Source organism: Bos taurus, chromosome 15 (genome assembly GCF_002263795.3).
Source record: "Bos taurus isolate L1 Dominette 01449 registration number 42190680 breed Hereford chromosome 15, ARS-UCD2.0, whole genome shotgun sequence".
Lineage (NCBI taxonomy): Eukaryota > Metazoa > Chordata > Mammalia > Artiodactyla > Bovidae > Bos > Bos taurus.
The window spans coordinates 14,597,809-14,621,062 of NC_037342.1; the positions used below are offsets into that span (position 1 = coordinate 14,597,809).

The window sequence follows — 23,254 nt, forward strand, 5'->3', positions numbered from 1 at the left end:
AGTAAAGGACATGCAGTGTTTCAACCCTCAACCTCTCCAAGTCCCTTGCAGGTACAATCTCCACAACATTGGCAGAGCAGCCTTGCAGTCCACTTGTTCCAGCTGACTTCCTTTGCTCCTGAGTTCACACAACTTTGATTTCCTTGAGCAAGCTGTACTTAGTTTGACCAAAGTACCCTGACTCGTGTTTTTTGCATTTCCTGAAATACACTTCTGCTTCCTCATAGCTGGGTCATTCTTGATTGCCCTTCAAAATTCTCCTTTAGATGTTATTCTTCTGGGAAGCGTTTTCTAATTCCACAGTCTGAAAAAAACTCTGACCTCCTAGATTCCCAGGCCATGATGCATAATCAATCATAGTGCAGAGAGGTCAAGAGTGATGACCCACAACTCAGATTGTGGGCCAAAGCAAACACTTTTCAATTCTATGATAACTGACTTTATCTTGCCCTGGACTTCTCATTTCTGGAATGTTGGAAATCTTTAAACTTGCTCCTGAAGTAATTCTGTTCCTTTTGCGTAATCAGACAATGCAAATGTTCTAACCCCCGTCTCAAGGGAGTTGGTGTGTGAGTGGGAGAATGTTTGCATGGACCAGTCTATCCAGGAAGAGGTGAATGGTTTCTGTGTTGTCCTTTCTGCTTCCTTCTGATTCTCTGTTAAGCTCATCTCACCTAGTATTTGGGAGGCAGCCTCTGTGTACATTAAAGCTGCTACTGAGCATCTGACTGTTGGAACTCAGAGTCTGTTATCCCAAGGTGAGTGATGCACGGTGATCCCTCCTGAAGAGCTCAGCTGTTACCTCCTGCCAATCGGTGACCATGTGGTGCTTCAGATTCCCAGGGACTCCATCTCGTATCCTGTTTGGCCTGCCTTTGCCTCTAGTCAGTTCACAGCCAGCATGCATGGTTCACATCCCAGGAGGCATCCAGGAGCTTCGGGGTTCCTTCCACATCTGGTAAGTACCAAGGCAGAGTCGAGTGCACCACACCAGTCCCTTCTCTGCAGACACCTCCTCCAGTCTTTGCTGCTTCAAGGTCAGTTTGGACAGCCTGGGAGAACACAGCACTAGCAGGGATGCTCTAAATTTCTCCCTCAATCTGTCTGGGGTTTTTGTGGCAAACTCTCTTACCAAAAACCCCTCCCATTTCCCTGTTCTGGGGATAGACTCAGGGACCCACGACCATGCTCTCTGTGCCCTGACCTCCTTAATTTCTTTTTTAGTTGAGAAAAATGTTAATCAAGCACTTTTAGCTGAACCACAGGTTGGTAAAATTTACTTTCTCATTAAGACCTCTCAAGAAATACTTTCTCTCAAAACATGTGTCCTCATAGCACAATCTCTAACTAAAAAAGAGAAACTAAGTGTGAAAAACACCAGCATCTCTGATACACAGAAAGTCTTCTTTGAAAACTCCCATATATGACAATAAGGAGTATTTTCTGTGGGCTCTGACCTCCTTCAAATCTCCTTATCTGACCTCTGTTTCTCAAGTCAGGAGTTCTTTCTTTCCCCTTCCTACTCCTTAGGTGGATGGTAATTTCCCTCTAGTTATAAGCTTAAATTTATCTCTATTTAGAGCTTATAATAAAGTTATATGTTTAACACTTTCCTTTTTTTTTTTTTTTTTGCTCCTGGTATGGAAAGGTCAAGTTACTGAACTTTAGAGATACCTTTATTTTTTAGCAAGCTCTGGCTTATGTCACTACAATCCTGCCATGGGCTTCAAGATCCTCTCTTACAAATCAAAAGCTGAACAGTAACTCTTTCTTTGTATTCAGCTATAACAACAACAAAAAAGATTGTCCCAGAAGTAACAATGCATCTGGTTTTGTAGAGAAGAGTTTCACACAAGGAAGAATGAAAAAGGAAATTAGTATATTGCAGAAATGTTATCTACTGCTGTACAAACACCTATACTGTAATCACAGTTTCCCTGGTCTGTCTTCCCTTCAGTACTAAAAATCTACCATGGAATGTGTCCTATTCAATTTTGCATCCTACTATAAATAAAACAAAAGCAAGGTTTAAGACTACCTCCTAGCCATCCCTGGTCCACTGGGAATTACAGGGGAGAATCTCAAAGGAAAATAAATGATTATAATTTCAACTCTCAAGCATGGAGTAGCACATGTATGGTGGAGAAGATGAATAAGCATCATTCTGGAAGTTTTTGGGCTCTTAACCAACTATATCCTACATTGATTGGTTGGTCACATGAGAATTTTGAAATCTTGTCAATGGGTCTTCATAGGGGAAAAAACCATAGATATATGCTGTGTTGTTTTAGGCTTTTTTTAAGAGAATACCATAGGTGGCTCAGACAGTAAAGAATCTGCCTGCAATGTGGGATACCTGGGCTCGATCTCTGGGTTGGGAAGATCCCTTGGAGAAGAGTGTGGCAACCCACTCCAGTATTCTTGCCTGGAGAATCCCATGGAAGAGGAGCCTCGTGGGTTACAGTTCACGAGGTCACAAAGGGTTGGACATGACAGAGAAACTGAGAATATTTTATATTTTAGGCTTACACTCTTCAACAAAGGTAGAGGAGAATCTGTTGACCAGAAGGAGGAAGATTTGTTTCAAGTAGAAGATGTGCAAACATCATCCAAAAGGAAATTCTCCCAAAGGAAAATTTCCTGGGGAAATCCACTAACACAGAGTCGAAGAAAATTTACTTTCATAATCTAAATGTTTTTCAAACTTTATTTAATGTAAAACGTTTGTTTTCCAAATAAAGTCTACAAGTCTAATAAGTAAGATAAATCAAAGTGAAGTAACAAAGTTTGCATTATCTCAGAGACTTAAATCCTCATCGGTCTTCAGCATCTCTCCCACGGCTCTTCTTTCACCTGCACACTATGCTGAGGACAGATGGAGCTTGGTAGAGGATCTGACAAATTCACCATACCCCTTCCATGTAGCAGGAGCTTTGTTACCTTCTGCTGCAAGCTTTTATAAACCCAAATGTGGTTAAAAGAAAGAACTACTTTTCACAATACATCTAGTCAATCTGCAACTTGCTTTCTGATGAGCTATTTGAAAACACACATGTGTTAGAAGAGCTGTGAGGTTAGCTATTTGCTTACATGACCAGGTATGCGCATCAAATTTGGTTGGGGAAAAAAAGAAAAAAAATATTGACTTCATTTTTTATTATGGCTTTGTTTTCATATATTCACTGTATACAGATAGCATGACTGAATTTTCTGAACTAGAATTTGGATTTGGTATCTATTTCTGCTTTATTGACTATGCCAAAGCCTTTGACTGTGTGGATCACCATAAACTGTGGAAAATTCTTCAAGAGATGGGAATACCAGACCACCTGACCTGCCTCTTGAGAAACCTGTATGCAGGTCAGGAAGCAACAGTTAGAACTGGACATGGAACAACAGACTGGTTCCAAATAGGAAAAGGAGTACGTCAAGGCTGTATATTGTCACCCTGCTTACTTAACTTCTATGCAGAGTACATCATGAGAAATGCTGGGCTGGAGGAAGGACAAGCTGAAATCAAGATTGCTGGGAGAAATATCAATAACCTCAGATATACAGATGACACCACCCTTATGGCAGAAAGGGAAGAAGGACTAAAGAGCCTCCTGATGACAGTGAAAGAGGAGAGTGAAAAAGTTGGCTTAAAGCTCAACATTCAGAAAATGAAGATCATGGCATCTGGTCCCATCACTTCATGGCAAATAGATGGGGAAACAGTGGAAACAGTGGCTGACTTTATTTTTCTGGGCTCCAAAATCACTGCAGATGGTGATTGCGCCATGAAATTAAAAGATGCTTACTCCTTGGAAGGAAAGTTATGACCAACCTAGACAGCATATTCAAAAGCAGAGACATTACTTTGCCAACAAAGGTCTATCTAGTCAAGGCTATGGTTTTTCCAGTGGTCATTTACAGATGTGAGAGTTGAACTATAAAGCAAGCTGAGCACCAAAGAATTGATGCTTTCGAACACTGGTGTTGGAGAAGACTCTTGAGAGTCCCTTGGACTACAAGGAGATCCAACCAGTGCATCTTAAAGGAAATCAGTCCTGTGTGTTCATTAGTAGGAATGATGTTAAAGCTGAAACTCCTATATTTTGGCCACCTGATGCGAAGAGCTGCCTTGTTTGAAAAGATCCTGATGCTGGGAAAGATTGAGGGCAAGAGGCGAAGGGGATGACAGAGGATGAGATGGTTGGATGGCATCACCAACTCAATGGGCATGGGTTTGGGTGGACTCTGGGAGTTGGTGATGGACAGGGAGGCCTGGCGTACTGTGGTTCATGGGGTTGCAAAGAGTTGGACATGACTGAGTGACTGAACTGAACATTGTCTGACAATGGGAATGAGTCTTTCAAAATCTAGGTTATCTATATAGTTCATTATACGGTGGCAGTTTAGTGTAGTCAGGTCAGAAAGGCCTGGTTTTGAATCCTGATTTCATATATTTTGAGCACATCTCTTGACTTCCCTATGCCTCCATTCCCTCACCTAAATATGGGATAACTGTACTATGTACAACTCTTAAAGATGTTCTCAGTGCAAATAAAATCACAAAGGTAAAGTGGCATAGTACCCTGCATGTAGTAAATGTTGGCTATTATTACTATTACCAGGCTGGCAAAAATAATATTTTCGTGTTGGTATCATTTTTTGAATATGGTCAGCTCTTAATGAGTAATGAGCAAAGGACAATTCATTCCTGTATACATCTGTATATTAAGATATACTTGTACTGGTTGGCGCTAGAAGCTGTGGTAGACACTAGGAGTACAAGGCTAGTAAGACTCATCCTCCATCCTCAAGGAGTGTGCCTTCTCATGGTGGATCCAGAGAAGGCCAATGACCACTCTCAGTAGACCTGTGGAAAACATAGTTCTACTGATTTACACAGGGTGTGATATAGATGGATAAAAGGAAGACACCTCAATGCAAGTGTGTCATTAAAACAGGTTTTCAAGAAGGTTGGAAGTGAGCCAATATTTGAAGAATGAGTTGCAAAATTGTGGACACAAGGAACAACATGTCCAAAAGGACTAGAGATGAGAAACATCTTGACATATTACTCAACTTGTAATAATTTAGTATGATCCAAATGGAAGGTACATAGAAGAGAGGATGAGTTGGGGAGTTGAGTTAAGCAATTGCAAGATCTTGTAGGGTGTTGCACACTAAGAAAAAGAATTTGGACTTTATCAAGAAAAATGAAGAGTTGTTAAAGGAGTGTAATCAAGGGAAACAATATCAGCTTTGCCTTTTAAGAAGTCATTCTGGGGTGGAGAATGACTTGTATGGGGATGAACTGATAAAAGGATGATCAGTTAGGATAGGAAAGCAATTAGGAAGCTATTGCTATAATTAAATATGAGGAGGTCAAAGAAAGAACTAAGGACTGAGAGTAGGTATAGAGAAAGTTGTGTGGTGGGGCAGATTCAAGAGATATTTAGGAGGTAGAATCTACTAGGACCGGGTGAGTGTTTGGACTGGGGCCCTGTTGGCAAGGGAGGAAAGAAAGTATAGACAACGTCTATCCTATTCTACTTTGGGTGATATTTATCTAGATGGCAACTGTAAGAAAAAGGCACTGATTTGGTAATGAAAGAATGAGTGGACGTAATGAATGTGAAGACTTTTTGGGTTTTAAAGACTAGCTGTTCCATAAGCAGTTGGATTAGGGATCTCAAGTTTAACCAAGAGGTACAAGCTGGAGAAATGGGCTTCCCAGGTGGCACTATCAGAAAAGAACCTGCCTGCAATGCAGGAGATAATGAGATGTGGGTTTGATCCCCAGGTTGGGAAGATTTTCTGGAGGAGGGCCTGGAAACCCACTTCAGTATTCTTGCCTGGAGAATCCCATGAATGGAGGAGCCTGGTGGGCTACAGTCCATAGGGTCTCAAAAAGTCAGACACAACTCAAAACACCTAGCATACATGCACAGGCCAGAGAAATATGTTTGGAGTCAATGATACATGCATAAGAAAGAGGTGATATTCTCAAGGAGAGTACACAGAGTAGAAAAGCTAGGGTAAAAATAGAACCCCAGGAGGCAATAAATGTAAGATTTAATTAGAGACAGTAAATTCTACACAGGAGATTGGAAAGAAGCAAAAACAGGGAAACCAGGCAAGGACAGGGTTATAGAATCCATAGGAGGAAATGGTTTCATTAAAGAGAAAGTAAGTGCATCAAAACCCACAAAAGTCAAGAGAGAAAACTTTGGAATGTCCACTGAAACTTGGAACCAAGGGAAGTCACTGGCATTTTGCAGGAAAGTAGAGTCAGTGGAAAAGTCAAGTAGACATTGAATGTCTAATTGTATGGCTGTAAAGGAAAGGAGACAGAGTGGGATCTTATGGAAGTGGGAGCTTGAGGTTAAAAAAGTAATTTTGGGGGGCATTTAAACCAGTCATTCACTTTCTCCCAGATTTGTATTTGAGAAGTCTGGCGTGACTCAATGGATCCTCTGTTTGGGGGTCTCAAAAAAAAAAAAAACAAAAAACAACAAAGTGTCAACAAGGCTGGCTCTTATAAAGAGGATTTGGGGAAGAATCCAATTTCAAGTTCTTTCAAGCTGTTGGCAGAATTCAGTTCCTTATGGTTATAGGACTTAGGTTTCTATTTTCTGGCTGAGTCCTTCCAGTAGAGGCTACCTGAATTCCTCATTAGGTGGTCTTCTCCAGCTTCAAAGTGACAACAAATTGAATCATTTTCATGCTTTATATATTTTTTTATTTTCTTACCACTAGCTTAAATTTCTTAAAATTCTTAATTGTAAAATACATACAGTATAAAATTTACCATTGTAAACATTTTTAAGTGTACAATTCAGTAATGTTGAGTATATTCACAGGGTGCAACGAATCTCCAGAACTTTTTCATCTTGCAAAACTGAAACTGTACCAATTAAACAGAAACTCATTTCCCCCTCTCTCAGCCCCTGGAAACCACCATTCTACTTTCTGTTTCTATGAATTTGGCATTCTAGATATTTCATGTAAGTAGAACTATACAATATTTGTCTTTTTGTGACTGGCTTACTTTGCTTAGCATGATAGTTTCTTTTCTTTTTTTTTTGTTTTGTTTTTTTTTTTTTCTTTTTTAAATTTTATTTTATTTTTAAACTTTACAATATTGTATTAGTTTTGCCCAACATCGAAATGAATCCGCCACAGGTATACCCGTGCTCCCCATCCTGAACCCTCCTCCCTCCTCCCTCCCCATACCCTCCCTCTGGGCCATCCCAGTGCACCAGTTTCAAAGTTCATCCATGTCATAACATGTGTCAGAATTTCATGGAGAAAGAAAATTTTAAGATGGAAAATATGAGACAATAAATGGATGGAACAGGCCTTAGGAAAGGAAACAACCCATGTATTAAGACTGGAGAAATCCTGCTTGAATTCCTACCACTTGAGAGTTATTGCTTGTTCTTCAAGATCTTTCATTCTTTCAATCTCCCAGGTAAAAAGCAAATATATCTGGAGATGAGTAAGCCATTAAATAGCCGATAATTGATCAGTTGGCAATTGGTTGAAATCTAGACACTACAAGAAATGAGAAGACAGTGTCCAAGGATCAGACTGGTGGTCAAAAGTCATCCTTCCTAAGAATCCTACAAAAGTCTTGTAGATTGTCTTGGAATGGAAATTATGGCTTTACCAAAGAAGATTTGCAATTTCATTTAGTTTGGTTTAGGTGGGTATTATTCTGTTTTTGAACAAGAAGAGATTGTTGACAAAGGAACAGAGACCAGAAAGACCTCAGTGAGTGGGAAATCAGACTGAAACTAGAATTTCCATAGAGAATCACTTTTTCAGAGCAAATCAATTGTACCTGGAGCCTTGGAAATGACTATATTGCAAAGGGTTCAGCTCTCAGGGGCCTTATGAGACACTTTATATCTCCAGCTATGGCCCCCTCCTCTGACCTCTTGTATACTCAGCTACTACTTGACAAATGGACTGGAGCCTGCCAGATTCCTCTGTCAATGGAATTTTCCATGCAAGAATACTGGAACAGTTTGCCATTTTCTACTACAGGGGATCTTCATAGCCCAGGGATTGAACCTGCATCTCTCGTGTGTCCTGCATTGGCAGGAAGATACTTTACCACTAGCACCACCAGGGAAGACCTTAGATGACTAAGGAATCTCAAAGTTAACATGTCCAGCACTGTACCCTGGGTTTCCTACTTCTCTCCCAATTCTGTGCCTCTCCTATTTTCCCCCAGTTCAGAAAATGTCTTCAGTATCAATCCATTTGTTTAGGCAAAATTCTGGAGGTTTTCACATTTCCTTCATGCAATCTATCAGCAAATTCTGGCAGTTCTATTCCAAGAAACTTTTACTTCTTCCCATCTTCCTTGAATCATCCAGTTCAAGCATCAGTACTTCTCATCTATACTGAAAGACCTGTTAGGTCTATTGCAGTTGACCTAACAGGTCTTTCTGCCCCATTTCTGCCAGCCTTAAATCAATTCTCCAAACAGCAACCTCAAAATCTCTAGATGTCTTTTCACTGCACTTGGAGTGAGATCTTAAGTTTTCTATCATGGGCCCTGGAGCCTGTTAACATGCTGATCTCATCTACTATTTTCTCTTTTCTAACCACTCTGCAGCTGCTTCTGCCTCCTTTCTATTCCTCAAACTCTCAAGTTTTGTTCTCCTCTGAAGGCTCTTCTTTCCACCTGGAAACACTCTTCCTCCAAATCATGTCATCACTGTCTCCTTATGGGTATTCTGCTCTCAGGTCAAATGTTGCCTCCTTAGTAAGTCTATCTAAATCTACAGAAACCTTTCACTCAGTCACTCTGTGGCACACCACCCTCTTCATAGATATTTTCTGTGTCTGGAAAGATCATTTTTATCTATATGCTTATCATGAGCGTACAACCACCAAGGAGAAAAGATCTAGTCTGTCTAACCACCGCCTTCCCAGAATGTAGAACAATTTCTGGTACAAGGTAGGTGTTCAATAAATGTGCATTGATTGAATAGGTGAATCCTTTGCAATCCTTTACAAAAATTCTTTGAAAATGCTGGTGGATTAAACAGATGGCAAGCAGGGCACCTTGTTTTCACAATGGATTTCTGTTCTTGTGAAAGATGAAACAAGAACATATTATTCAACGAATTAACAATAACAGTTCTGGATTCTTCCGGTTACAGGGTAAATGTGTTTGAAGGTGAAAACAATGTGGTGTTGATCTCCTTTCCTGGCTTTGCAGAGAACCAGGAAGATGAAATCAGTGATTTCAAAATGAGTCACTGGAAACAGCGGTTTTCAAAGAACACACCTTGAAGTTTAAACCAGGTGACACAGAGGGAGGAAGAAAAACATGACAATCATTTAGACTTTGTAACTTTTCAGCAGTTCAGTATAGGTTCATCTGTTAAAATATGTGCACTAAAGCATGGGCTTTGGCACCCTCAAGCAATGAGTGATCCTGGGTCCTCATGGGTGGCTGTTTTCCTGATAGTTGATGGTTAACTTGTAATTGCTGTAACTGATCTTTAAAAAAAAGGGAAACATTCTAAAATTTTCCCCTAATTAAGGGAGGCAATGGAAAAAAACATGGGCTTTAGAAAAGCAGGATAGACTTGGTCTCTGTCCAAGTTCTGCAACTAAAAAATTCTGTGACGTTGGCACTTAACCCTGAGCTGCAGATTCTTTATCTGGAAGATGAAACTAACAATCTCTCATGGATATGTTATGTGGATGAAATGAAGCAATGGTTATAAATATGTCCTTATTCAAGATAGGAACTTCAGAAATGATAAATAGTTTGAAGACTATTAGTAAAACATATTCTTTAAAGATATCCAACAACCTGTATTCTTTTCTAATGCCTTTGTTAATACTATGAGCAGAATATTTGTGATGTTAACATAACTAGAAATGTATGTGGTGTGAAATATGAACACAAATATATGTCAATACCTCCTGCAGCATTAAAATTCTCCTTTTCTGAAGATGTTCCTGATTTCAGATTACTTTGACTTGTTTGACCCCATCTCATGAAACAAATGAAATAGGGCAAATTTGTAAGTTCCAGGGAAGACTAAGATGGCCACTTTCCTGCAAAATGAATTAGATCAGTAAAGGCTACTCTTCCACAGGTGGACCTCAGATCTTCTAGAAGCCCTCCCTTCTTGGGCTTTAAGGCAGTGTTTTCTAAGTTTCTTCCATAAGACTCTGAACCCAGGAGATGTCCCTCTGAAAAAGGTTCTGCGGTGAAATACATTTGGGCTGTAAGGCAGTGTTTTCTAAGTTCCTTCCATAAGACTCTGAACCCAAGAGATGTCCCTCTGAAAAAGGTTCTGCGGTGAAATACACAGTGATTATCTCCAAGACTGTAGAGGAAGAAAGTGTCCTAGGGGAAGTAAAAAGCATTCAAATCTATTTAAACTATTGTTTGTTAAACTATTGGACTATACTTTTTTTTTTTTTTTAATAACATAACACTAATTAACAGGAAGTTTGCTTGCTATAGAATACATTGGTAGTAATACTGCTTTAGGAAAGGGCTATGTTTATTAATAAAATAAAACTGCCAAGACCGTCATGATTGTCCCTGTAGGGAAAGAAGAGACATCATTCCCACCCCGAAGTTTTACCACTTTTCATGGTAACAGTTGCCTGGGGAACATTTTGAAAATGTGGGGGCACTTTTGTCTTCCAATGTGATCATACTTGAGCACTTACCTGGGAAAAACATTATCCTTACTTTATTTTTCTTTTATATTATAGTTTGAGGATTATAAATTTATATATGCAGATCAGTTATATTATCTCTGAATTGTATTTTAGGGTAGCAAAGAGAGGACTACAAAAATTTGTTCTAGAAAGATGTCACTGGTTTGATAGCTATGGGAAACATTCACTGAGGATTTCTCACTAATTTTGATTGTCATCTCCATTTAGGTGTAGAAGTGTCAGAACGTCCTTTCCTCAGTTTTGTCCCAAGCATGGATAAAGATACTTGCCTCCATTCCCTCTGAGCCTGAAAAGTCTCAAATGAAAAGGAACAAAACAAAGCAAAACTCTGATAGCAGGGAAATAAGCAAGGAAAGTTGGGAGGATCCAAAGTAGGAGAAATCTACACAATCTGGCTTATAAGATATAACTGTGCAGGGTCTTGCAGACTCTGTCCCAACCCTTTGGTGGGCTAGGGATAAAGAAATGACTGACCTGAGTCTTTATCTTTTTAGCACTTCAGCTCCATGATGGACAGGTCATGGTGGAGAATTCTAACAAAATGTGGTCCACTGGAGAAGGGAATGGCAAATGGTATTCTTGCCTTGAGAACCCCATGAACAGTATGAAAAGGCAAAAAGATAGGCACTGAAAGATGAACTCCCCAAGTCGGTAGGTGTCCAATATGCTACTGGAGAAGACTGGAGAGATAACTTTGGAAAGAATGAAGAGACGGAGCCCAAGCGAAAACAATGCCCAATTGTGGATATGATTGGTGATGGAAGTAAAGTCCAATGCTATAAAGAACAATATTGCATAGGAACCTGGAATGTTAGATCCATGAATCAAGGTAAGTTAGAAGTGGTCACACAGGAGATGGCAAGAGTGAGCATCGACATTTTAGGAATCAGTGAACTAAAAGGGATTGGAATGGGCACATTTAATTCAGATGACCATTATATCTACTACTGTGGGCAAGAATCCCTTGGAAGAAATGGAGTTGACTCATAGTTAACAAAAGCATCTGAAATGCAGCACTTGTGTGCAATCTCAAAAACGACAGAATGATCTCTGTCCATTTCCAGAGAAACCATTCAGTATCACAGTAATCCAAGTCTATACCCCAACCAGTAATGCTGAAGAAGCTGAAGTTGAATGGTTCTATGAAGAACTCCAAGACCTTCCAGAACTAACATTCCCAAAAGATGTCCTTTTCATCATAGGTGACTGGAATGCAAAAGTAGGAAGTCAAGAGATACCTGGAGTAACAGGCAAATTTGGCCTTAGAGTACAAAATGAATCAGGGCAAAGGCTAACAGAGTTTTGCAATGAGAATGCACTGGTCATAGCAAACACCCTCTTCCAACAACACAAGAGAAGACTCTATATGTGGACATCACCAGATAGTCAATATTGAAATCAGATTGATTATATTCTTTGCAGCCAAAGATGGAGAAGCTCTATAAAATCAGCAAAAATAAGACTGGGAGCTGACTATGGCTCAGATCATGAACTCCTTATTGGCAAATTCAGACTTAAATTGAAAAAAGTAGGGAAAACCACTAGATCATTCAGATAAAACCTAAATCAAATTCCTTATGATTATACAGTGGAAGTGAGAAATAGACTCAAGGGATTAGATCTGATAGATAGAGTGCCTGACGAACTATGGACATTGTACAGGAGACAGTGATCAAGACCATTCCCAAGAAAAAGAAATGCAAAAAGGCAAAACGGTTGTCTGAGGAGGCCTTACAAACAGCTGAAAAAAAGGGGAGTTAAAGGCAAAGGAGAAAAGGAAAGATATAAGAATCTGAATGCAGAGTTCCAAAGAATAGCAAGGAGAGATAAGAAAGCCTTCCTCAGTGATCAATGCAAAGAAATAGAGGAAAATAATAGAATGGGAGAGATCTCGTCAAGAAAATTAGAGATACCAAGGGACCATTTCATGCAAGGATGGGCACAATAAAGGACATAAATGGTATGGACCTGACAGAAGCAGAAAATATTAAGAAAAGGTGTCAAGAATACACAGAAGAACTGTACAAAAAAGATCTTCATGACCCATATAACCACAATGGCGTGATCACTCACCTAGAGCCAGACATTCTGGAAGGTGAAGTCAAGTAGACCTTAGGAAGCATCACTACGAGCAAAGCTGGTGGAGGTGATGAAATTCCAGTTGAGCTATTTCAAATCCTGGAAGATGAACCTGTGAAAGTGTTGCACTCAATATGCCAGCAAATTTGGAAAACTTAGCAGTGGCCACAGGACTGGAAAAGGTCAGTTTTCATTCCAATCCCAAAGAAAGTCAATGCCAAAGAATGCTCAAACTACCACACAATTGCACTCATCTCACATGCTAGCAAAGTAATGCTCAAAATTCTCCAAGCCAGGCTTCAACAGTACATGAACCAGGAACTTCCAGATATTCAAGCTGGATTTAGAAAAGACAGAGGAACCAGAGATAATTGCCAACATCTGTTGGATCATCAAAAAAGCAAGAGAGTTCCAGAAAAAACATCTCCTTCTGCTTTATTGACTATGCCAAAGCCTTTGACTGTGGAACACAACAAACTGTGGAGAATTCTTCAAGATATGGGAATACCAGACCACATTGTCTGCCTTCTGAGAAATCTGTATGCAGGTCAAGAAGCAACAGTTAGAACTGGACATGGGAAAACAGACTGGTTCAAAATCGGGAAAGGAGAATGTCAAGGCTGTATATTGTCACCCTGCTCATTTAACTTCTATGCAGAATACTTCATGTGAAATGCTGGGCTGAATGAAGCATAAGCTGGAATCAATATTTCTGGGAGAAATATCCACAACCTCAGATACTCAGATGACACCACCATTATGGCAGAAAGTGAAGACAAACTAAAGAGTCTCTTGATGAAGGTGAAAGAGGAGAGTGAAAAAGCTGGATTAAAACTCAACATTCAGCGCCCTCTGCGGCGCGGTCCTCCGTGGAGGCGGCGCGAACGGCCAGGGGGCGGCGGATGGCTCTGCGGGGCCTGGCAGGCTCGGGGCCCGGCTCCCGAGGGCCTATTTAAAAAAAAAATAAATAAATAAAACTCAACATTAAAAAAAATAAGATCATGGCATCCGGTCCCATCACTTCATGGCAAATAGGTGGGAAAACAATGGAAACAGTGACAGACTTAATTTTCTTGGGCTCCAAAATGGCTGCATATGGTGACTGCAGCCATGAAATTAAAAGACTCTTGCTCCTTGGAATAAAATTTATGACCAACCTAGACAGCATATTAAAAAGCAGAGACATTAGTTTGCTGACAAAGGTCCATCTAGTCAAAGCTATGGTTTTTCCAGTAGTCATGTATGGATGTGAGAGTTGGACTATAAAGAAAGCTGACCTCCAAAGAACTGGTGCTTTTGAACTGTGGTGTTGGAAAAGACTCTTGAGGGTCCCTTGAACTGCAAGGAGATCCAACCAGTCCATCCCAAAGGAAATAAGTCCTGAATATTCATTGGAAGGACTGATGCTGAAGCTGAAACTCCAATACTTTGGCCACCTGATGCGAAGAACTGACTCATTTGAAAAGACCCTGGTGCTGGGAAAGATTGCAGGTGGGAGGAGAAGGGGACGACCGAGAACGAGATGGTTGGATGGCATCACCGGCTCAATGGACATGAGTTTGAGTAAGCTCTGGGAGTTGGTGATGGACAGGGAAGCCTGGCGTGCTGCAGTCAGTGGGGTTGCAAAGAGTCGGACAAAATTGAGTGACTGAACTCTCTCAGCTCCACGAGTTTACTAGCAGTTATTAAACTTGTGACTCAATAAACACTTTCTTAGGAATCTACATGCTACAAAGCCCAGGTTACAAAAGAAAGTAATTTAGTTTTCCTCTTGAATTTGTTGGAACCCTGTTCAGTGTCTTGTGGCAGAAAAACCAAACTTGTGTTAACCCAGAATGTTTCATTACCTCATGTAACCACACTAGATGTTTTTTACTCTAGATGTCAGCATCCAGGGTTGACATGAATTTGTCAGGAATGTGGCATCCTCCAGCTTTCTTCTCTGCTGTCTCTTAGGAGCACTGAGTGTTATCTATGATGGCTACCAAAGTCCCAGTTATTTGCCCACATCAGCCATCAGAAAGGAGAAAAGAAAGAAGAATCACATTTTATCCCTGTTAGGATATTTTCTAGAGTTGTGCACGCCATTTCCATTTCCATCCCATTGGCAGGAACTTGGTCATATGGTTGCATATTGCTGCAAAAGTGACTAGGAAATAGAATCTTCATTAGGAAACCCCTGCCTAGCTAAAATCAGTGGATTCTTCATTAGTTATTAATGACATCATACACGTTGGGTGTGACCTTAGGAATGATATCATACACTTTGAGTGTGACCAGCTACTTTTACAGATCTCACAGTCATGCATCTCTTATTTTAATACAACAATGATATTCATATGATAGAAAATTTTCACATGCATTAGCAGGGAAATGTTTTCTATGAGGAAATGTTTTCTCAGGTGTGTACAATTAATTTTCTTCTCTGATTTCTGCATCACTGGTAGCTAAAACACCTTCAAAATACTTTTCTTCCATTTTTGTTATGAGGTGTAATTTAATGATTCTCTTTTTCCAACTATATTTAGCTTTCTGATACCAGTTTGGTCTGAAATATCAAAATTATCCCTTATAGAAATGCACATGATGCAGTCAGCTTCAATTATTTGTATGACATTATGATTTGTCATTGAGCCAGAAAAATGATAATTATGATGTTGCACGGTTGAGAACTAGAGAAAGTAGTGTAAATTCTTCAGTTTATGGAAGGGACATCTTATTCTATCTCTGTAGGCTTATATGAAACCTGTTCATCTGTATCACAGAGAGTAGATAAATAATTTTGTCCAGATTAACTGGTATGCTTCCCCTTGCTTTTCTTTCTTTTTTTTTTAGGTTTGGTGTGGGACCTGGGATCCTGCGTTTCTAAACTCACAGGTGGGTGTCAGGGGCACTGATGCACCTCATGTTGAGCAGAAAAATATCAGAGGTACTATTTCTGAGCTTGTTTTTTTCCTTACTTTTTTTTTTTTTAACCACTTTATTTATCTTTTATTACTGAATTTTGTTGTTTTCTTTTCAACACCAACAAGAATCAGCTGGGTGAGATGAACAGGGAGAGTAACATGGAAACTTACAATATTATATGTAAAATAGACAGCCAGTGGGAATTTGCTGTATGACTCAGGGAACTCAAACAGGGGCTCTGTGACAATCTATGTTTAGATTTTTCAATTTAATTTTTAATTTTATATTGGCATATGGATGATTTAAAACATTATGTTCATTTCGAGCGTATGGCAAAGTGATTCAGTTATACATGTACACGTACCCATTCTTTTTTAGTTCCTTTGCTTTTCAATGTAAACTTTGGGTCCTCATGTTCTACAGCCTTTAGGAGCCCCTTACTCTAAATAATAATAATAAGTAGAGAGGAAGAAGAGGCAGAGAGGGAGGGGAAGGGGCAGAAAGAGGGGGATGAATAATGTAAGAGTTCTTTCCATGTGCACAGAAAATGCAGTATTTTATTTTAAATTTTTGTAACTTTAAACTTTTTATTTTGTATTGGGGTATAGCCAATTAGCAATATTGTGGGAGTTTCAGGTGAACAGTGAAGGGACTCAGCCATACATATGCATATATTAATTCTCCCCCAAACCCCACTCCCATCCAGGCTGGCACATAACATTGAACAGGGTTGCATGTGCTATACAATAGGTCTTTGTCAGTTACCCATTGAAAATGCAGTATTTTGTTGTAACCCCTCTCCATGTGTTACTGAGAATCCCCAAGGAATGCTCACATGCCCCACAAATCTATCCTGTTTGTGACTTGTCCCCTTAGCTGCTCATTCTGTTCCAGATGACTCCTCTGTGCTCTGGGCATCCCTTGCTAGCTCATAACCAACCTTTCAAAGCAGCTACTGCTTTCGTTGCACTGATTGGAGAAGGAAATGACTACCCAGTCCAGCATTCTTGCCTGGAGAATCCCATGGACAGAGGAACCTGGCAGGCTACAGTCCCTGGGGTCCCAAGAGTTGGACACAACTGAGTGACTTAGCACACAAGCCCATTCCTTAATTCCCAAAAGCACTGGTGGGGCTGAGCTGTAATGGTTAACAAAAGTGACTCTTGGCTTGGGATAGCAAAGGAAAGGCAAAAAGGGTGAGCTTAAGCTTTTTCACCAGCTGCTGATAACTCCTGGAGCCTCCTGCTCATTGCCAATCCAGAGGGGAAATCCCGTCTTGAGTCACTTTCTCAACAGAACTTCAGGAGTTCTTTCTTTCCCACAACAGTGCCTTTGCCCACGTTCCTCCCCGTCTCCCTCCTCCCATAGCAAACCATGAGGTCCAGCGCTGGTTAAGGCAACTGAGAACATGGAGTCTATTTATTTTCTCTTTTTGTAAGATTATCAACTACATTTTACATTTGTAGACTTTTGCCTTTCATTTAAAAATAAGGAAATTTAAATCAAGGAATGGCTTCACTGAGATGCCACACTTCTGTTTACAATCCAGTGCCAGCAAAGTGAGTGTTAAGGCTGGTTTTGTCTCGATACAGTGAACAGAGAACACCTCCACTTCCTGCTAAACTATATGCCAGGTGTCATGGCTTAGATGGAGCCCCTGGGTGTTTCAGTGAGAACGGGGCACAGTGCAGGATGGGGCACAGAGCTGGTGGCTGTTGGTGTCTCCTCTCTGCCCACTCCCTGTGGATAAGGCTCTGCTGTGTCCTCTCCCACGGTGCCAGGGCAGCTGCTGCTCACCACTGCTGGTCCAACCCCTGAAACGCAACTCCGCCACCTTCATGTTGACTTACATTTGTCATTCTCTTCCTTTGTTCCCACTTTCCATCTTTCCAGCCTCTTATATTTCCTATCCTTTTACTCATGTATCTTACATTTTGCCATCTAATGAGAATTTTTCCTTCCATCTCACAGCCAGGTGGCGCTAGTGGTAAAGAACCCGCTTGCCAATGCAGGAGACACAAGAAACTCAGGTTCCATCCCTAGGTTGGGAAGATCCCCTGGAGGAAGAAATGGCAACCCCTGGAGGATTCTTGCCTGGAAAATTTCAGAGACAGGGGAATCTGGAAGGCTTACAGTCGATGGGGTCACAAAGAGTGGGACATGACTGAGCAACTTAGCACACATGCATAGCACAGAAAGTCAGCATCCTGTGTCTCCCTCATTGGGTGCTGGGTGTTCTCAGAAACTGCTTCTCTATTGCTGAGAGCTGTTCACCTTTTGTTCAAGTTTCTCAGGCATTTTTGCACCTGTTCCACAAGTCTAATGGCTCCCAAGGACTTCAGGTATGACAGCCAGCGTGTCCTGTTCATGGATTATTGAAATGCTCCTCAGAATTCCCCATGCACTGCATACTAGAATGTACAGACCTAAAACAGAGGCTGTATTTTCCAGGAAGGCCCATTTCAGCCTTGGTATGTTTTCCGGTTCTTGATGCTCTAGAAAGATACAGTTCTATTCTACCCATTATAGGTTTGAAGGGATTGTGAGTTGCTTAAAAGATGATTTGGGTTTCAAAATTAGCTGTAAAGGAGAAATTGCTCCAGGATGATATAATATGGATATGGGGCTCCCCAGGTGGCTCTGTGGTAAAGAATCTGCCTACCAATGCAGGAGATGCAGGAGACATGGGTTGATCCCTGGGTCAGGAAGATACCCTGGAGAAGGAAATGGCAATCCACTCCAGTATTCTTGCCTAGGAAATCCTGTGGACAGAGGAGCCTTGAGGGCTATAGTCCCTGGGATCGAAAAGAGTTGGACATGACTGAGCAACTGGGCACACACACAATATGGATATATGAGAAAACAAAAAGGGGGGGAGAATAGGATTCTATTAGTTGGGCACTTTTTGATTGTAAGTAACAAAAACCCTACTAAAATTAACTTAAAGAAACAGGGAATTCATTGGTCTATGTGATTAGAAAGAATGGGGTGGAATTGGCCTTCAGGGCAGCTGGTATCAGGGCTCTCTCTACTTCTCTGCATCTGTGCTCCCTTTTGCCTGGTGATGCTCTTCTCTTCTGTTTCAGAGAGATTTTTTCCCCATACAACATGGCTAAGGGGGCACACTTGATTTATTCATCACTCCAGGTTCTTGGCTTGAAGAAATTCTTCCTAGCTCAGTGACCGTAGAGGATCAGGTGGACCTTTCTCCCCCTGCTTCAGTGCATATAAACCACAGGGAAAGATTTTCTGCAGCTCAGTCACAGTCTTGGGCCTGCCACATTGCTGTAACTGGCTCTACCTGCCCTGTTCCTAGTTCCTTGCCCAGGCCTGCGACAAATGGTGTGTGTGTGTGTGTGTGTGGTGCATCAGGGTGGTGGGGGCTGTAATTGGCAACCCCCTCCCAGTATCATGTTAATTTTTGAGGGCAGTAGCAACAGTTACTCCCAAAGAAGCAGTTACCTGAAAAAGGAATAACTATCAGACAAAACAATTGACATTTACTACAGGGATGAAGAAAGTAATTAAGATTTTCCAACTTTGGAGAGAAAGTAAACAGAAAGTAGAATACTAATAGAAAAAACATGGAGGAAAAAGGACAAATTTGTAGAGAGAATATGAAATAAAAACTATTATGACAATGATAAAATATTTGACAGTAAATATTTGAAGTTTTTAGGCATTGTAGGATAGTTAACAGTAGGATGTATGGTTTTGCTGTGCAGTTGCTCAGTTGTGTTGACTCTTTGTGACCCCATGGACTGCAGCACACCAGGCTTCCTTGTCCTTCACCATCTCCTGGAGCTTGCTCAAACTCATGTCCATGGAGTCAGTAATGCCATCCAACCATCTCATCTCTGTCTTCCCCTTCTCCTCCTGCCTTCCCAGCATCAGGGTCTTTCCCAGTGAGTCAGCTCTTCCAGCAGGTGGCCAAAGTATTGGAGCTTCAGCTTCAGCATCAGTCCTTCCAATGAATATTCAGGGCTGATTTCCTATAGGATTGACTGGTTGGATCTTGCTGTCCAAGGGACTCTCAAGAGTCTTCTCCAGTACCACAGTTCAAAGGCATCAATTCTTTGGCTCTCAGCCTTTTTTATTGTCCAGCTCTCACATCTTTATTGCAAAATTCAGACTCAAGTTAAAGAATGTGGGAAAAACCACTAAGCCATTCAGGTATGACCTAAATCAAATCCCTTATGATTATACAGTGGATGTGACAAATAGATTCATGGGATTAGATCTGATAGAGTGCATGAAGAACTATGGATGGAGGTTTGTAACACTGTACAGGAGGTGGTGATCAAAATCACCCCCAACAAAAAAGAAATACAAAAAGATTGTCTGAGGAAGCCTTACAAATAGCTGAGAAAAGAAGAGACACAAAGGCAAAGGAGAAAAGGAAAGACATACCCATCTGAATGCAGAGTTCCAGAGAATAGCAAGGAGAGATAAGAAAGCCTTCCTAAGAGAACAATGCAAAGAAATAGAGGAAAACATGGAATGGGAAAAACTAGAGATCTCTTCAAGAAAATTAGAGATACCAAGGGAACATGTCATGCAAGGATGTATGATTAAAAGTAAGATAAACTAAAGTTTGGAAATGATTTGAGGACTAGAATAATGTCTATTGATAGAAAGATCAGTGGACTCAGTTACTTGGCTTACGTTTCATATACTTGTTGGTTTAGAAAGGCACTGGGTGAATTCCCTGGAAGACTTGGACTTCAAAGTGGATTTGTAGTGAGGAAGAAAGAAGGAACAGAGGGGGGAAATTTCTCTGGAGTGAGAGGTGAGTGTGTTTCAAAGCTTGAAAGAGCAGGAAAGTGTAATAGTGACCTTAGCCAGAATTCCCATCTGTGAACCAACACGGCCAAGCACAGGCAGCCTGAGCACCAGAGGAAATTTCCAGTGAGAACACGAAACAGTTTCATCTGGATGGAGGCTTGTGCCAATGTCAGGAGGGACAGAAACAGTACAATACTGGGAAGTGTGGCCTGTGTTTGGCCCTGTAAGGTCCACGAGTTCATGAATTATTCTTTCCTTAGGAAATAAACAGTTGGAAATCAAATGAGGTAAAAGGAAAATTACTCGGTAAGAGCAAAGCGTCACCTCCTTAGGGTTCCTGATTAAGTAAATCCACACACGTAATCTCAGGAGAAACACTGTTACAAATACCTAGTTCTTCCAATCCTTTTATCAGCTGTATGATGCTGATCAGAAACTTCGTATAGTAAAACACCCTGTGTCTAGGTTGATGATTTGGTGTACTACCAGGAGAAGAGTAGGTTTCGATCCCTAGCTTTACCACTTGGGTATGACAGTCACTCAACTGTCTGAGTTTTGATTTGCCCACTTGGAAATGGGGAATCTGGAACTAAGAACCTTGACCTTTTATTTCTAATTTAGTACAGCACTTTCCCCTAAAAATCAACATTTTCCCTCTCAAAGCGTGTAGTTGTGCAAACGGAATGAAAAGAGAATACATAAAAGCACTGTACAAAGTGCAGACAGAGAGGATGATGAATGTTGATTGAGCACAGACTATGATCTGGGAATTTGGGATACACAGATGACTGAGGCATAGACTTGCCCTTGAAGGGTGAGGTAGAGAGAATAAAAGCCGACCCCAAATTCCACATCCTGATCTTCCCAGTCTGTGAATATGCTACCTTCCTTGGGAAAAGAGATTTTGCAGATGTGGTTAAGTTAAAGATCTTAGAAAGGTTACCCAAATTATCTGGCAGGTCTAGTGTAATTGCAAGGGTCTTTATAATGGGTCTTCCCTTATAATGGTGGCTTAGATGGTAAATGATCTGCCTGCAATGCAGGAGACCCTTGAGTTCGATCCCTGGGTTGGGAAGATCCCCTGGAGAAGGAATGGCTACCCACTTCAGTATTCTTGCCTAGAGAATTCCATGGGAAGTCCATGGGGCTGCAAAGAGTTGGACACCACTGAGTGACTAACACTTTCAATTTTTTTTTAATAATGGAAAGATGCAGCAGTAAAATCAGAATCTGAGGAGAGGAGATGTGATAATGGAAGCAGAGATCCAGGTGATGTGAAGACCAAGTGTCAAAGTCGAAGTCAAGGAGTGCGGACAGCCTCTAGAAGCTGAAAAGCAATGATATGGATTCTCCCCTAGATCCTCCAGAAGAACCGTTTTGCCAACAACTTGATTTTAGCCCTTAAGACCTATTTGGGCTTCTGATGCCCAGAACTGTAAGATAATAAAGTTTTGTTTTAAGCCACTAATTTTGTGATCACTTATAATAGCAGCAAGAGCCTTACAGTGTATGTGATGAGAAGATCCATAAACAAAGACTTTCAATCTAGAAAGATTGTTGCTGTGATAGGGGTGTGCACAGTGTCCTGTGTGACACGCAATGCCCTCTCACCTAGTTTGAGCATGTTTGGAGGGTTGCTCAAAGAGGGATTTCTCATGTAGATGAGCTTGGTCTTAAAGATGGCATATCCCTTGCCTATAGTGTCAGTGTCTCAATTTTTTTTTTTTTTTCCTATCAAACACTATCCTAAATATTTAACTTCCTAAAAACTTTCATTGTTTATTTTGGCTTTCTCTTGAAAGTCAAAGTATTGCTTCTTTTCATCTAATGATTAAGTTACTCGACAGTTGTCTGCTGAGCTGTTTCTGCTCTCCATTTCTGCTTCATTCGTCTATGCTATCAGAATTCTTTGAGCTTCTGCCCCCATAATTCTTTGAACTGTTCTCTTTGAGGTCACTGGTGTGCCCCAGCTATCAAAGCATTAAAAAGAAAAAAAAAAAAGGTATTTCTTGGCTCTACTGAGCACTTCCTCAATTTGACATACTCTTTTTTTCTGTTTCCTTCTGTTAGCCCCCTCTCTCCTTTTTCTTCTTGTACTTCATGATGTATTTAGGGAGAATCACAAATGGGCTGGGGTTGCTAAAACACTCTTTATGGGGGAGAAGCAGTGGGTAAGAGGCTGAGTGGGTGGTAGTAAGGTTTTCCAGGCCATGATAAGGTACTTGGGCTTTATTTTGTAAGCAACAGGGGCCATTGGAAGTTTTGGGTAAGAAATAGATGTAGGTATCCCTTGGACTTTTCTCAGTATGCCGGGGCCTCTCAGGCTGTTTTGCTCAGGTGGTAAAGAACCCGCCTGCCAATACATGCTAGATGTGAGATGTGGGTTCGATCACTGAGTTGGAAAGATCACCTAGAGGAGGGCATGGCAACTCATTCCAGTATTATTGCTAGGAAAATCCCATGGACAGAAGAGCCTGGTGGGCTACAGTCCAAGGAGTTGGAAACAGTTGGACATGATGGAAGCAATTTAGCTCATAAGATTTTTGTTGTTCACTCACTCAGTCACGTTTGACTTTTTGTGACCCCTCCATGGACTGCAGCATGCCAGGCTTCCCTGTCGTTCAGCAAGAGATAATGATGGAGTGGAGGGAGATTCCATCATCAAAGATTTGGGGAACATAAGGAAAGAAAATGAAAAAAATTGAGAAAATGAAAAATGTTGTATTTTACTTTTTGTGTGCTTTGGCATCTTAAAGTTCCTAGGAAA

At 40.8% G+C, this 23,254-nt stretch overlaps 1 long non-coding RNA gene across 2 annotated transcripts; it reads left to right on the forward strand.

The window, feature by feature from the left end:
• The first annotated feature begins 410 nt into the window (after nucleotides 1-410).
• On the forward strand, nucleotides 411-22,119 carry LOC101905912 (uncharacterized). 2 transcript variants are annotated; one of them, XR_009490619.1, is made up of 4 exons: nucleotides 411-758; nucleotides 836-958; nucleotides 15,631-20,491; nucleotides 21,697-22,119. It is a non-coding gene; the product is annotated as an uncharacterized lncRNA (long non-coding RNA). The 2 variants fall into 2 exon arrangements; XR_003029424.2 differs by having other exon boundaries at nucleotides 426-758; nucleotides 15,631-22,119.
• The last annotated feature ends 1,135 nt before the right edge of the window (nucleotides 22,120-23,254 follow it).